The sequence below is a fragment of the Henckelia pumila genome, unplaced genomic scaffold (genome assembly GCF_033568475.1).
Source record: "Henckelia pumila isolate YLH828 unplaced genomic scaffold, ASM3356847v2 CTG_112:::fragment_1, whole genome shotgun sequence".
NCBI lineage: Eukaryota > Viridiplantae > Streptophyta > Magnoliopsida > Lamiales > Gesneriaceae > Henckelia > Henckelia pumila.
In genome coordinates, this window is record NW_027331763.1 from 52501 (window position 1) to 66091 (window position 13591).

Here is a 13591-nt window from a genome sequence, read left to right on the forward strand (position 1 = left end):
ATTTTGTAACCGGGAGGTGGTTACTTGTCTTTGCATGTTTATGATTAACGCACTTTATTTTGTAACCGGGAGGTGGTTACTTGTCTTTGCATGTTTATGATTAGCGCACTTTATTTTGTAACCGGGATGTGGTTACTTGTCTTTGCATGTTTATGATTAGCGCACTTTATTTTGTAACCGGGAGGTGGTTACTTGTCTTTGCACGTTTATGATTTTTGCATTTGAGACTTTCAGTCATCGTTTCTTTTCTTTATTTGAAATGCTGACTGGGTCAAGGTGGCTTGTTTACTTTTCAAACAAGTCATGGCAAATTTTTTTTAAATCAGTATTTTCTTTATTATTTGATTTTAAGCTTAGAGGTTAGGGTCTCTTCAGGCATAGTTCACCATCTTTCAGGTCCTGACAGGTATGCTCACTCGAACCCTTCTCAGAAGATCAAGGTCGCTCGGCATTGCACCCCTCAAGGGGGTTCGCGCTAATCAGCTTCCTTGCGCCTTACGGGTTTTCTCGCCCGTTGACTCGCACACATGTCAGACTCCTTGGTCCGTGTTTCAAGACGGGTTGAATGGGGAGCCCACTGGCCAACACCGGGAGCACGCAGTCGCCGAGGCACGCCTTATGGCGCGTGCTGTCCACCACAATCGAGGCGACGACATTCCGCGGGCATATCTAAGCCCGAGCTTTGGCCGCCGCCCCGATCCGTGCTGGTCCACGCCCCGAGTCGATCGGCGGACCGGCTCTCGCCATTCCACATTCTACCGGGGCGCATTGCCGATCCCCATCCGCTTCCCTCCCGACAATTTCAAGCACTCTTTGACTCTCTTTTCAAAGTCCTTTTCATCTTTCCCTCGCGGTACTTGTTCGCTATCGGTCTCTTGCCCGTATTTAGCCTTGGACGGAATTTACCGCCCGATTGGGGCTGAATTCCCAAACAACCCGACTCACCGACAGTGCCTCGTGGTGCGACAGGGTCCGAGCACGATGGGGCTCTCACCCTCTCTGGCGCCCTTTTCCAGGGGACTTGGGCCCGGTCCGCCGCTGAGGACGCTTCTCCAGACTACAATTCGGACGACATTGTCGCCCGATTCTCAAGTTGGGCTATTCCCGGTTCGCTTGCCGTTACTAGGGGAATCCTTGTAAGGATTTTTTCCTCCGCTTATTGATATGCTTAAACTCTGCGGGTGATCCCGCCTGACCTGGGGTCGCAATCGTGGGGCAAAACAAATCAAGTGCGCCGTTGGGTCGCATCCATGGCCCGATGCAATACCACACGATAGTTTGCGAGTCGAGGAATACAACCACCAAGTATCGTGTGACATGCATTGACACGACATCCTATTTTGGGCCGGCCGCTACGCAAGGATAACGGGAGGCCAGTTTCCGCCCCTCCTTCGGATGGACGCATCAGCCCGCCCGACACTTTTCTAGCCCGGGGGGAAACGCTGGGGGCGACGAGATGCGTGACGCCCAGGCAGACGTGCCCTCAACCTGATGGCTTCGGGCGCAACTTGCGTTCAAAGACTCGATGGTTCACGGGATTCTGTAATTCATACCAAGTATCGCATTTCGCTACGTTCTTCATCGATGCGAGAGCCGAGATATCCGTTGCCGAGAGTCGTTGTATTATTATCTATTCGATAGGTGCCTCCTCATCACGTCCTGGGCACCGCGGACGGAGAGTAGCAATTATGGTTTTCCTTGGCGCTTTCCGCGCCGAGAGGTTAGGTTCACCCAAGCGGCTTCGCGGCACGCTTGGGTCTCGAGGAAGCAGCGTATTTAAACATGTTCGCGGGTCTGCTTTGCAGGTTTCGACAATGATCCTTCCGCAGGTTCACCTACGGAAACCTTGTTACGACTTCTCCTTCCTCTAAATGATAAGGTTCAGTTGACTTCTCGCTACGTCGCGGGCAGCGAACCACCCAGGTCGGAGCGATCCGAACACTTCACCGGACCATTCAATCGATAGGAGCAACGGGCGGTGTGTACAAAGGGCAGGGACATAGTCAACGCGAGCTGATGACTCGCGCTTACTAGGAATTCCTCGTTTAAGACCAACAATTGCAATGATCTATCCCCATCACGATGAAATTTCAAAGATTACCAAGACCCGTCGGTCATGGCTATAGACTCGTTGAATACATCAGTGTAGCGCACGTGCGGCCCAGAACATCTAAGGGCATCACAGACCTGTTATTGCCTCAAACTTCCGCGGCCTAAAAGGCCGTAGTCCCTCTAAGAAGCTGGCCGCGAAGGTGTACCTCCGCATAGCTAGTTAGCAGGCTGAGGTCTCATTCGTTAACGGAATTAACCAGACAAATCGCTCCACCAACTAAGAACGGCCATGCACCACCACCCATAGAATCAATGGATTCGTCACAGCCGAGAATTCATGAATACCCGTTGTTACTCCCTAATGGAATTTTGACAACCCTGCGATTTGTTTACGAAACAGAGCCTAAATATTGCTCAAAATGCAACTCTCTCAGCCATAGTCTCGAGCAATGCCGTTGGTACTCGCCCCCACTAGCCGATGCTAATCTTGAAGGTGGTGACCCCAATAGTAAGAAACCTGTGGAAGGACAAAATAGGCCCCGTAGCAGATCTTCGGGGGAGGGAAAAAGAGGTAATAGTAGGCCACGAGGAGGTGGACATGGGTTTAGAGGAGGGCGCAATGGCCCTCAAGGTAGAGGGAGAGGCCGTGGCCCCTTTGGTGGTGGTCGTGGGCCTGCTGGGGGTAGAAATATGGCTAACCCGGGGACTGTTGAAGGCACGGGTGATAATGAAATGGAAGGGGCTGGGGAAAATTGTAATGAACAGTCTGTTGAAAATCTAGATGACAATTTGGATGAGGATGGGGTGATATTTGAAGTCCCAGATGCGAATGGCAATGGGAAGATTGTTGTTGAAGTTTTTGAAGGAGATAGTGAGAACGAAGGCTTTGAAACAGTGGTGAGCAAGCGCACCAAGAAAGCGGTGAAGTACCTCAAGCGATTAAGTAAGGGATGTAGCTCGGGGAGCTCTAGCTCTAGCATGACCAAGTACATAGAGGTCAACCCAAGAACTTGGTTACCGAATATGACTGCGAAATCTTTCCTTCTGAACAATGCGCAAATCAGGGCCCGGCGACTTAAAGTCGTCGATCGCCACCCATGAAGATTGCATGTTGGAATGTGAGGGGCCTCAACAAGCCCCTCAAACAGAAGAATGCTCAGGGAGTGTTGAAAAAACACAACTTGAGTATTCTTGGGTTACTTGAAGTCAAGATTAAGCCTAATCTCTTGGATCATATGATGGACACTAAGTTCCCGGGGATGTCCTTCTTACACAACATCCATTTGTGTCACAATAGCCGCATTCTGATCATGTGGGATTCTAAAATGGTACACTTGGATCTGCTGGAGATGACTGACCAATTCATACATGTGACAGTCAGTTGTCTTCATACACATAGGATTTTCCTGGCCACCTTCGTATATGGTTGGAACTCGATGGTGGCCAGAAGACCACTTTGGGATTTTTTGCTTAGTAGAGGAGATGTTATTGACCTTTCGTGGATTTTGTTGGGTGATTTTAACTGTGTTAGGCACCCTTACGAAAAAGTGGGAGGTGTGCCGGTTGCCCCTAGGGAAATGGCAAATCTTAGGAACTGTATTGCCAGACTTGAGCTCTCAGATGTCAACCATGTTGGGTGTTTCTTCACCTGGTTTAGTTTGGCCGTATCGTCTAAACTGGATAGAGTTATGGTTAACCATCATTGGACTGAATCCAACCTGGATGTTTTTGTGGATTTTGTTGCTCCTGGAGTTTTTTCTGATCACTCTTGCAGCATTATCACCATCTTCAGAGATCACAGTCGTAGGGCTACCCCCTTTAAATTCTTTAATATGTGGACGATTCATCAAGACTTTCAGATGATTGTTCGAGATAACTGGTTTTATGGAGGGGGTGGAACTGCGCAATTCGTCATCAAGAAGAAAATGAATGGCTTGAAAAGAGTCCTTAAGCAACTCAATGACATGCACTTTAGCCACATTTCGAGCCGTGCTAAGATCGCTAATGAGATGTTTGTAGAAGCTCAAAACCGGGCTCTCCATGGGGATGGGGTGGATAATAGTATAGTTGAGTTGAGGAGGAGGGCGGAGTACCTTCTCGAGGCTGAGCGATTATTCCTATCCCAAAAAGCTAAGTGCGAGTACCTCAAGTACATTGATAGATGTTCAAAATTCTTCCATGGTATGATCAAGAGGAACATCAAACGTAATAAGATTGTGGCCCTTACCATGAGAGATGGATCTACTTCGGTGAACCCGAATGAGATTGTAGACGAATTTGTGGGATATTATAGTAATCTTCTTGGGGTTTTCACGGATAGAGAAACTTTGAATGAATCAATTATTCCTCTCGGGTCCATACTACCCGATTCTTGTTGGGATGAGTTGACTAGGGTGGTCAGTGTGGATGAAATCAGAGGTGCATTGGGCAAAATTGATGATGACAAAGCCCCGGGGCCTGATGGTTTTGGTGCTGTGTTCTTTAAGAAATCTTGGGGCACAGTTGGGGGGGATGTCATTGCTGCGGTTTCGGAATTTTTCAGGAGTGGGAAAATTTTAAAACAATGGAATCATGCGTCAATCGCTCTTGTCCCTAAGACCGATCATGCTACTTCTGTCTCTGATTTTAGGCCTATTTCGTGTTGTACTGTTTTGTATATGATCATATCAAAGATCTTGGAAACTAGATTGGGAAGAATAAGTGATTGAGCCTTTGATAAGCCCGACGCAGGCAGCCTTTATTCCTGGGCGTTCTATAGTGGAAAATATTCACTTGGCCCAGGAAATGTTGAAACACTATGCGAGGAAAAGGGGCTCTCCACGATGTATTCTCAAGATTGATTTACAAAAAGCCTATGATACAAATCATTGGGAATTTTTACGTGATTCTCTACGTGTCCTTAATTTTCCTCCTGTATTTGTGTCATGGATTGTGGAGTGTGTTTGTTCGACCTCGTTCTCTATTTCCTTTGGGGGCTAACTATATGGATTCTTTAAGGGTGCGCGGGGCCTGCGTCAGGGTGACCCCCTCTCCCCCCTTCTGTTTGTCATTTGCATGGAAATGCTTTCGAGATCCCTTTTGCAAGCATCTAGGCTGCCAGAGTTCCAATTCCACCCTAGATGTAAGGCACTGAGCATAACGCATCTGGTTTATGCTGATGATTTATTAATCTTGGCCAAGGGAGATACTCATAGCTTAAAAATCATATTGGACTGTGTGGACAAGCTTGGGAAGACAGCTGGCCTCCGGGCTAATGCCTTGAAGTCCAATATCTTCTTGGCAGCAGTTAAGGAGCCAATAAGAAGGGATATTATTAGAATGAGTGGATACCAGGAGGGCTCCTTTCCCTTCCGTTACTTGGGAATCCCTCTGGCAGCAGGGCGATTGACAGAGAGAGACTACAATGGGTTGGTGGACACCATCGCCAAAAAAGTGGCTGCTTGGCCCAGACATACCCTTTCCTATGCAGGCAAGTTGGAATTGATCCGATCGGTTGTGCACGGTGTGGAATGTTTCTGGCTCTCTATCTTGCCTATCTCTTGCGGGGTAATAGACAAGATTGAGAAGATGTGTAGAAGTTTTATATGGACTAGCAAGAACCCCCCCTATCTCTTGGCGTAAAGTTTGTTCTCCTATTGATGATGGTGGGCTGGGGCTTAGAGATCTGAGAAACTGGAATAAAACTTTGCTTGCAAAGACGCTTTGGGACATCCATAAGAAAAAATATTCTCTGTGGATAAAATGGATTAACCATTACTATTGGGATAATGTCATGGATTGGACAATCAGGAAAGATGATACCAGCCTAATCAAGAAACCAGTGGAGATCCGGGATGAATTGGCTCTTAAGTTTGGTAATTGGGAAGGGGCGGCTGCTCAGTTGGAGATATGGTTTGGCAAGAAAGATGGGTTAGTTCAGCTATACAACAGCTTCTTTATAGGCCAGGGGAGGTGGCCTTGGAAGCCTATTGTGTGGAGACCATACATCCTTCCCAAACACAGAATTATTTTATGGCTTATTGCCCATGGTAAATGCTTAACCAAAGATCGGCAACCATATATCCCTGACAAATCTTGTGCGTTTTGCGGAACACATAATGAAGATGCGCAACACTGATTTTTTGAGTGTACGGTTTCAAGACAGATATGGGCTCGACTGTGGGATTGGTTGGGTATTCAATATCAGGTTAGTTCTCTGATGGGTTTGTTGAGATTTATGCGCAGGTTTTACAGGGGCACAACGATGAACAAAATAAGATGCCAGGCTGGAGTAGCTGCAGTCTTGTACCACATATGGGGGGCTCGGAACCGAGCAATTTTTGAAGCTGAGCGTCCAGACATTGATGCTATCATCAGAAAGATTATTATTCACATTCACCGCGCCCTGAGTATCTAGACTTTACTGCATGGCTCTATTTACATCTGTTAGAGCTTTCTGGACTGTTTGGATTGAGGAGGGGTTGAGTTGATACTCTTATACTACTTTTGGAGGATCTCTCATTCTTACTAGCCTCTGCCTAGCTCGAGTTTATCTTTGATTCTGGCTCTATTACTTTGATTCTGGCTCTATTAGTTTGACCTTTTGGGTCCTATCTTAGTATGATTTTGGTTCCTGGGTATGCCCAGAGTAGTTGTAAGTTCCTGAGTATGCTCAGTGTAGTTGTACGTCCCTGGGTATGCCCAGTGTAGTTGTACGTCCCTGAGCTTGATGTTGACTGGTACTTTCGACTTTACTATCATCGCCATGCGTGTGCGCTGGACATCCTCCTCTGCCATTGCTCCGTGCTATTTACGGATACACCCAGATTATGTGGCCTACTAGCCTCTACTCCAAGTTATGCGGCTATGAGGTTTACTGTTGATGTTTTTGATGGCGCCAATCCTCGAGTCTAGCTGGATATGATGGTTGGCTGCACTATGCTACTCTTTTGATTGCACTCAGAACATTTGGCCTACTAGCCTCTATACCTAGCTCTGGTTTGTCTGGTTATATGTATGGGTATTGGGGTGGGTTTGGCTATTTATATTTGAGCTTGTTTCGTATTTTTGAGTATATTGATGATACGCTGATTTGGGATCCCTGGGTATGCCCAGAGTATTTGTACTTCTTTATTTACCATCTATTGATATGTGTTCATATCAAAAAAAAAAAGAAAAGAAAGAGCACTCAGTCTGTCAATCCTTACTATGTCTGGACCTGGTAAGTTTCCCCGTGTTAAGTCAAATTAAACCGCAGGCTCCACTCCTGGTGGTGCCCTTCCATCAATTCCTTTAAGTTTCAGCCTTGCGACCATACTCCACCCGGAACCCAAAGACTTTGATTTCTCATAAGGTGCCGGCGGAGTCCATAAAGTAACATCCACCGATCCCTGGTCGGCATCGTTTATGGTTGAGATTAGGACGGTATCTGATCGTCTTCAAGCCCCCAACTTTCGTTCTTGATTAATGAAAACATCCTTGGCAAATGCTTTCGCAGTTGTTCGTCTTTCATAAATCCAAGAATTTCACCTCTGACTATGAAATACGAATGCCCCCGACTGTCCATGTTAATCATTACTCCGATCCCGAAGGCCAACGTAATAGGACTGAAATCCTATAATGTTATCCCATGCTAATGTATTCAGAGCGTAGGCTTGCTTTGAGCACTCTAATTTTTTCAAAGTAACAGCGCCGAAGGCACGACCCGGCCAGCTAAGGCCAGGAGCGCATCGCCGGCAGAAGGGACGAGTTGACCGGTGCACACCAAAGGCGGACCGGCCGACCCAACCCAAAGTCCAACTACGAGCTTTTTAACTGCAACAACTTAAATATACGTTATTGGAGCTGGAATTACCGCGGCTGCTGGCACCAGAATTTCCCTCCAATTGATCCTCGTTAAGGGATTTAGATTGTACTCATTCCAATTACCAGACTCATATAGGTTGGTATTGTTATTTATTGTCACTACCTCCCCGTGTTAGGATTGGGTAATTTGCGCGCCTGCTGCCTTCCTTGGATGTGGTAGCCGTTTCTCAGGCTCCCTCTCCGGAATCGAACCCTAATTCTCCGTCACCCGTCACCACCATAGTAGGCCACTATCCTACCATCGAAAGTTGATAGGGCAGAAATTTGAATGATGCGTCGTCGGCACAAGGGCCGTGCGATCCGTCGAGTTATCATGAATCATCGCAGCAACAGGCAGAGCCCGTGTCGACCTTTTATCTAATAAATTCATCCCTTCCAGAAGTCGGGGTTTGTTGCACGTATTAGCTCTATGTTGGAAAACTGGCGAGTTCCCAGACCAATTACGATTGATACCCGGTGCAGCGGAAGTTTAAAAATTTTTCATGGAACGTTTCCATGGTATGGGTATCAACCGTTCATCGATTGAATTACGTGTGTGTAAAATTTAAATAACAATTAAATAAATTTTACCTCAAATCTCGCAACGAGATTAATGGACACCAACAGAACAATTCTGCTCTTGTTGTCTCTCCCTGGAACCGATGAACGCCTTCAATCAGGTCCACGAACAGAGGTTTAATCCCTCTGATAGATTGCACTAGAAAATCTATCAGAAGTTTTCTGCGAAGAGAATACACGAATTTGATTCGTTATTCCTTACTGCGATTCAAAATCACAGACCGGAATTTTCTCGGGCAGAGCAAAGGGAGGGGACGGCCGATCGATTTTGAGAGGGTCTAGGGTTTTCGAAATTTGCTCTCAAAATTTATGACCTGTTGTGTGTAATTTCTGTACTGAAATAACTTATTTATAATGCAGGCCACTAACACCTTAGGGCCCATTAGTCATAAGCTGGGGCCCGACAAGCAAAGCCCGCTCGTTCAGAAATTAATATAAAATTCTTCGTGACTCCGATTGATGAAACGATTTCACCAATGTGCACAGAAACCATTTCTGCACGTTTTAAAGTCAAAATAAATTTTCCTGAATCCGAATTCAGTGGTTTCCAAAAATGTCCATCCCTATGTCATTTTAGGAAATCCTACTCCCTTACTCTTATTTAAGAAGTCCAACTCCTTAGTTCATTAAATTTAACTCTTTAAATTTAACTATCTCAACGGGGATTAAAACTCCATTACACTGTGTGACCCTCAATGGTTCAGGGATACAGCTAGCCGTGGGCTCACAACTCCTTGTGACTCGGAACAACACTTTCCGACTTGCCCAACGAATCATGGTAAAGCGCCTAGCAACATCGCCCCATGATTCCCTAGGTATCACTGATAGTGCCTACAAGAACCAGTAGATTTTGGTTAACGTACAGTACGGTCCCTTCATCCATATATCCCGATCGAATCAACAACCATTGGTATATCGAGAGTCGCTCAAGATTCGATAACTATGCAATACATCTTGAAGATCAAATTAGTGACATCGCATGTGCTACTAAGAAACCATTTCTTAAATCACATCAAGTACTCTGGCCAGAGATTTGTCACACTAATATCTCCTCAGATCGCATAGGATATCCACACTCGCAAGTATGTGGTGAATCCTTGACAACAATGCATTGACTCCTATATGTGTCGTAACTGTACCCAATCTCGACACCTGATGACCCCCTCAGAGTCGGTAAACGAGTCAAAGCACAGTACTAGCATATAGAGTCTCCATGATGTTTCAAGTCGTAAGGACTAATGGTGTACAACCAAAACCGCGGACTTTATCCACTCGATAAGTGATAACCACTTGGAAAGTCCGGATAGGGTAGTTCGACTATTCATCCTATGAATATCCATTTGCATGCTTCGAACATCTCCATGTTCCCTACCAATGAAACGTGGTACTCCGCATCGCAAATGCTAGTCTCAAACTCGAGCGATCCTTATCCTTATTATCGGACGGCTCAATCGACTAGGAACGGTTTTAGAATATACAGTGACTATAAGATGTATTTCATGATAGACATCTCCATGTTCTACCACATCTTACATACACTATAGTATATTCAAGGTCTTTATCAAAACAACAATAGTATATCACAATATAACAATATGAAGTAATATAAAGTCATTGCCATAAAAGCGTAAATAATATTAAACAAAAGATTGTTTATACAAAGAGTCAACAAAGCCCATAGCCACACAGTTGGCTCACTGGGCACCCACTCTTACAATCTCCCACTTGCCCTATAGCCAACTAGTCATACTACGTAGACCCATTGCTTCGCGATGTTTGTCAAACAATGGTCCTGGCAAAGGCTTAGTAAGTGGATCAGCGATATTGTCTGCAGAGGCCACTCGTTCGACACTGATGTCTCCTCTTTCCACAATCTCCCGGATTATGTGGTATTTCCTCAGTACGTGTTTGGATCTTTGATGAGACCTTGGTTCCTTTGCTTGAGCAACGGCACCCGTGTTGTCGCAGTACACCGGGACTGGACCAACAAATTCAGGAATGACGCCCAACTCTTGGACGAAATTCCTCATCCAAACGGCCTCTTTAGCAGCAGCTGATGCTGCAATGTATTCAGCCTCAGTGGTGGAATCCGCTGTGGTGTCCTGCTTGGAACTCTTCCAAGAGACAGCACCACCATTGAGCATGAACACAAATCCAGAGGTTGACTTCGAGTCATCCACATCACTTTGGAAGCTAGAGTCGGTATAGCCTTCCAGTTTGAGTTCTCGTCCTCCATAAACCATGAACATATTCTTAGTCCTTCGCAAGTACTTAAGAATGTCCTTCACGGCTTTCCAATGCATCTGACCAGGATTAGACTGATATCTGCTCGTGACACTCAGAGCAAATGCTACATCCGGTCTGGTAGATATCATCCCATACATGATACTACCTATAGCTGACGCATATGGTACATGTGTCATATTCTCTATCTCTGCATCAGTCTTGGGACACATAGACTTGGATAGAGAAACTCCATGACACATGGGTAGATGTCCTCTCTTGGACCCATCCATTGAAAACCGTTTCAATATGGTATCGATGTAGGTTGATTGAGTGAGTCCTATCATTCTCTTAGATCTATCCCTATAGATCTGTATCCCAAGAATGTAGGATGCCTCACCCAAATCCTTCATCGAAAATCTACCTGATAACCATATCTTTGTTGACTGCAACATCCCTACATCATTCCCAATGAGTAGGATGTCATCAACATAAAGTACTAAGAATGTCACCGCATCCTTAACTACTTTCTTGTACACGCAAGGTTCCTCCGGGTTCTTGATGAAACCAAAGTCTTTAATTGTTTCATCAAATTTCTGGTTCCAACTTCTTGATGCTTGTTTTAGACCATAAATTGATCTCTGAAGCTTGCATACCTTATGCTCGCTTCCCATGGATGTGTACCCCTCAGGCTGCTTCATATAGATTTCTTCCTTAATGTCTCCATTAAGAAAAGCAGTCTTCACATCCATCTGCCATATCTCATAGTCATACCATGCAGCTATGGCAATTAGGATTCTTATGGACTTGAACATTGCGACTGGTGAAAAGGTTTCATCATAGTCAACTCCTTGCCTTTGAGTATAACCTTTCGCCACCAATCGCGCCTTGTAGGTCAATACCTTACCATCAGGCCCAAGCTTTCTTTTGTAGATCCATTTACACCCTATTGGAACAATTCCATCGGGAGGATCCACTAAAGTCCAGACTTGGTTAGTATGCATCGAATCCAATTCTGATTGCATAGCTTCAAGCCATAAATTCGAATCCGCATCAGAAATTGCTTCCTTGAAGCTTCTTGGATCACATCCAATGTCGGGTTCATCTTGACCCTCTTCAAGAAGAAGACCATATCGAACTGGAGGTCTAGAAGTCCTCTCGGATCTTCTAGGTGCAGGCGTGTCCAGCAATGGTTCCTGAGGTGTGGGATCGTTATTTTGTATTTCGGGTTCTTCTCGAACTTCTTCGAGTTCCATCATCTCGCCTTTCTTATCCAATAAGAACTCCTTCTCCAAGAAGGTGGCATTCCGTGAAACAAACACTTTTGTTTCAGCAGGATAATAGAAATAATATCCGATTGAATTCTTCGGATACCCCACAAAATAACACAAGCTGGATCGACTATCCAACTTATCTCCCACTGTCCGCTTCACGTAAGCAGGACATCCCCAAATCCTCAAGTACGAATACTTAGGAGCTTTGCCATTCCATAACTCGTATGGTGTTTTGTCCACTGCTTTAGTGTGGACGTTGTTCAACAACAATACCGCCGTTTCAAGCGCATAGCCCCAAAACGAAGGTGGAAGCTCAGTGAAGCTCATCATAGATCGAACCATGTCCAACAAAGTTCGATTACGACGCTCCGATACACCATTAAGCTGTGGTGTCATAGGAGGAGTCCACTGAGAGCGAATCCCATTCTCTTTTAGATAGTCCAAAAACTCGGTACTCAAGTATTCTCCACCTCGATCCGATCGAAGTGCTTTAATACTTTTACCTAGCTTGTTTTCTACTTCAGCCTTGAATTCTTTGAACTTTTCAAATGCTTCAGACTTATATTTCATTAAATATAAATACCCATACCTTGAATAATCATCGGTAAAGGTAATGAAGTAGGTGTGGCCATGTTGAGTCCCTACTCTAAATGGACCACAAACATCTGTATGGATCAAATCCAACAGATTTTGACTACGCTCAGGCTTCCCCTTAAAAGGAGATTTAGTCATTTTCCCTTTTAGGCAGGATTCACAAGTAGGTAGAGAGTTAATATCAGACATATCAAATATGCCCTCTCCCACTAGCTTGTTCATCCTCCTTGAGGAAATATGACCTAGTCTAGCGTGCCAAAGGTTTGCCGGGTTTTGACTATCGATTTTCCTTTTGTTTGTTGTCGCCGGTTTGTCAATACAATTCACTGGAACGTCTTTTAGTTTTAAATTATATAGATCGTTTTCAAGTTGTCCATTTCCAATTAAACATTCATTCTTGTAGATATTGCAAATCCCATTCACAAAATTACAAGAATAACCATCTCTATCAAGCATAGAAATAGAAATAATGTTTTTAATTAAATCTGGCACAAATAAAACATCTCTCAACAATAATTTAAAACCATTATGCAAAATCAAACAAACATCTCCAATGGCCGTAGCTTCAACTCTGGAACCATTCCCGAGCCTCAGCTGGGTCTCACCCATTCTAAGCCTGCGACTTCTTGTCATCACCTGCAAATCATTGCAAATGTGAGATCCACATCCGGTATCCAATACCCAAGAAGTTGTATTAAGTGACATGTTTATTTCGATATAGAACATACCCTTTGCAGTTCCCAACTGCTCAAGATACTCCTTGCAGTTGCGCTTCCAATGACCCGGCTTCTTGCAGTAATGGCAAACATCCTTGGATTTTCCATCGTTTGAAGCCTTTGTCTTTTGCTTCTTCTCGGGTTCCACTTTCTTGGGTGGGGCAGAACGTTTCTTGCCCTTCATACTTGGCCCCTTCTTAGCAGAAGATGAGGAGCCCACCAAGAAAGCTGGCTTATCCTTCTTAAGTGTGGATTCATATGTAACGAGCATATTGACCATCTCTTCAAGGGTGGCCTCTATCTTGTTCATATTAAAATTTATCACGAATC

At 44.9% G+C, this 13591-nt stretch overlaps 1 non-coding gene and 2 pseudogenes across 1 annotated transcript; 1 reads left to right on the top strand and 2 right to left on the bottom strand.

Moving 5' to 3' along the window:
* Positions 1 to 1205, bottom strand: part of LOC140870651 (28S ribosomal RNA) — a 6932-nt pseudogene extending 5727 nt beyond the window's left edge.
* A 256-nt stretch (positions 1206 to 1461) lies between these two features.
* Positions 1462 to 1617, bottom strand: LOC140870649 (5.8S ribosomal RNA). The gene has a single exon (XR_012147500.1). It is a non-coding gene; the product is annotated as a 5.8S ribosomal RNA (ribosomal RNA).
* A 71-nt stretch (positions 1618 to 1688) lies between these two features.
* LOC140870639 (uncharacterized) lies at positions 1689 to 8093 on the top strand (annotated as a pseudogene).
* Positions 8094 to 13591: the final 5498 nt, after the last annotated feature.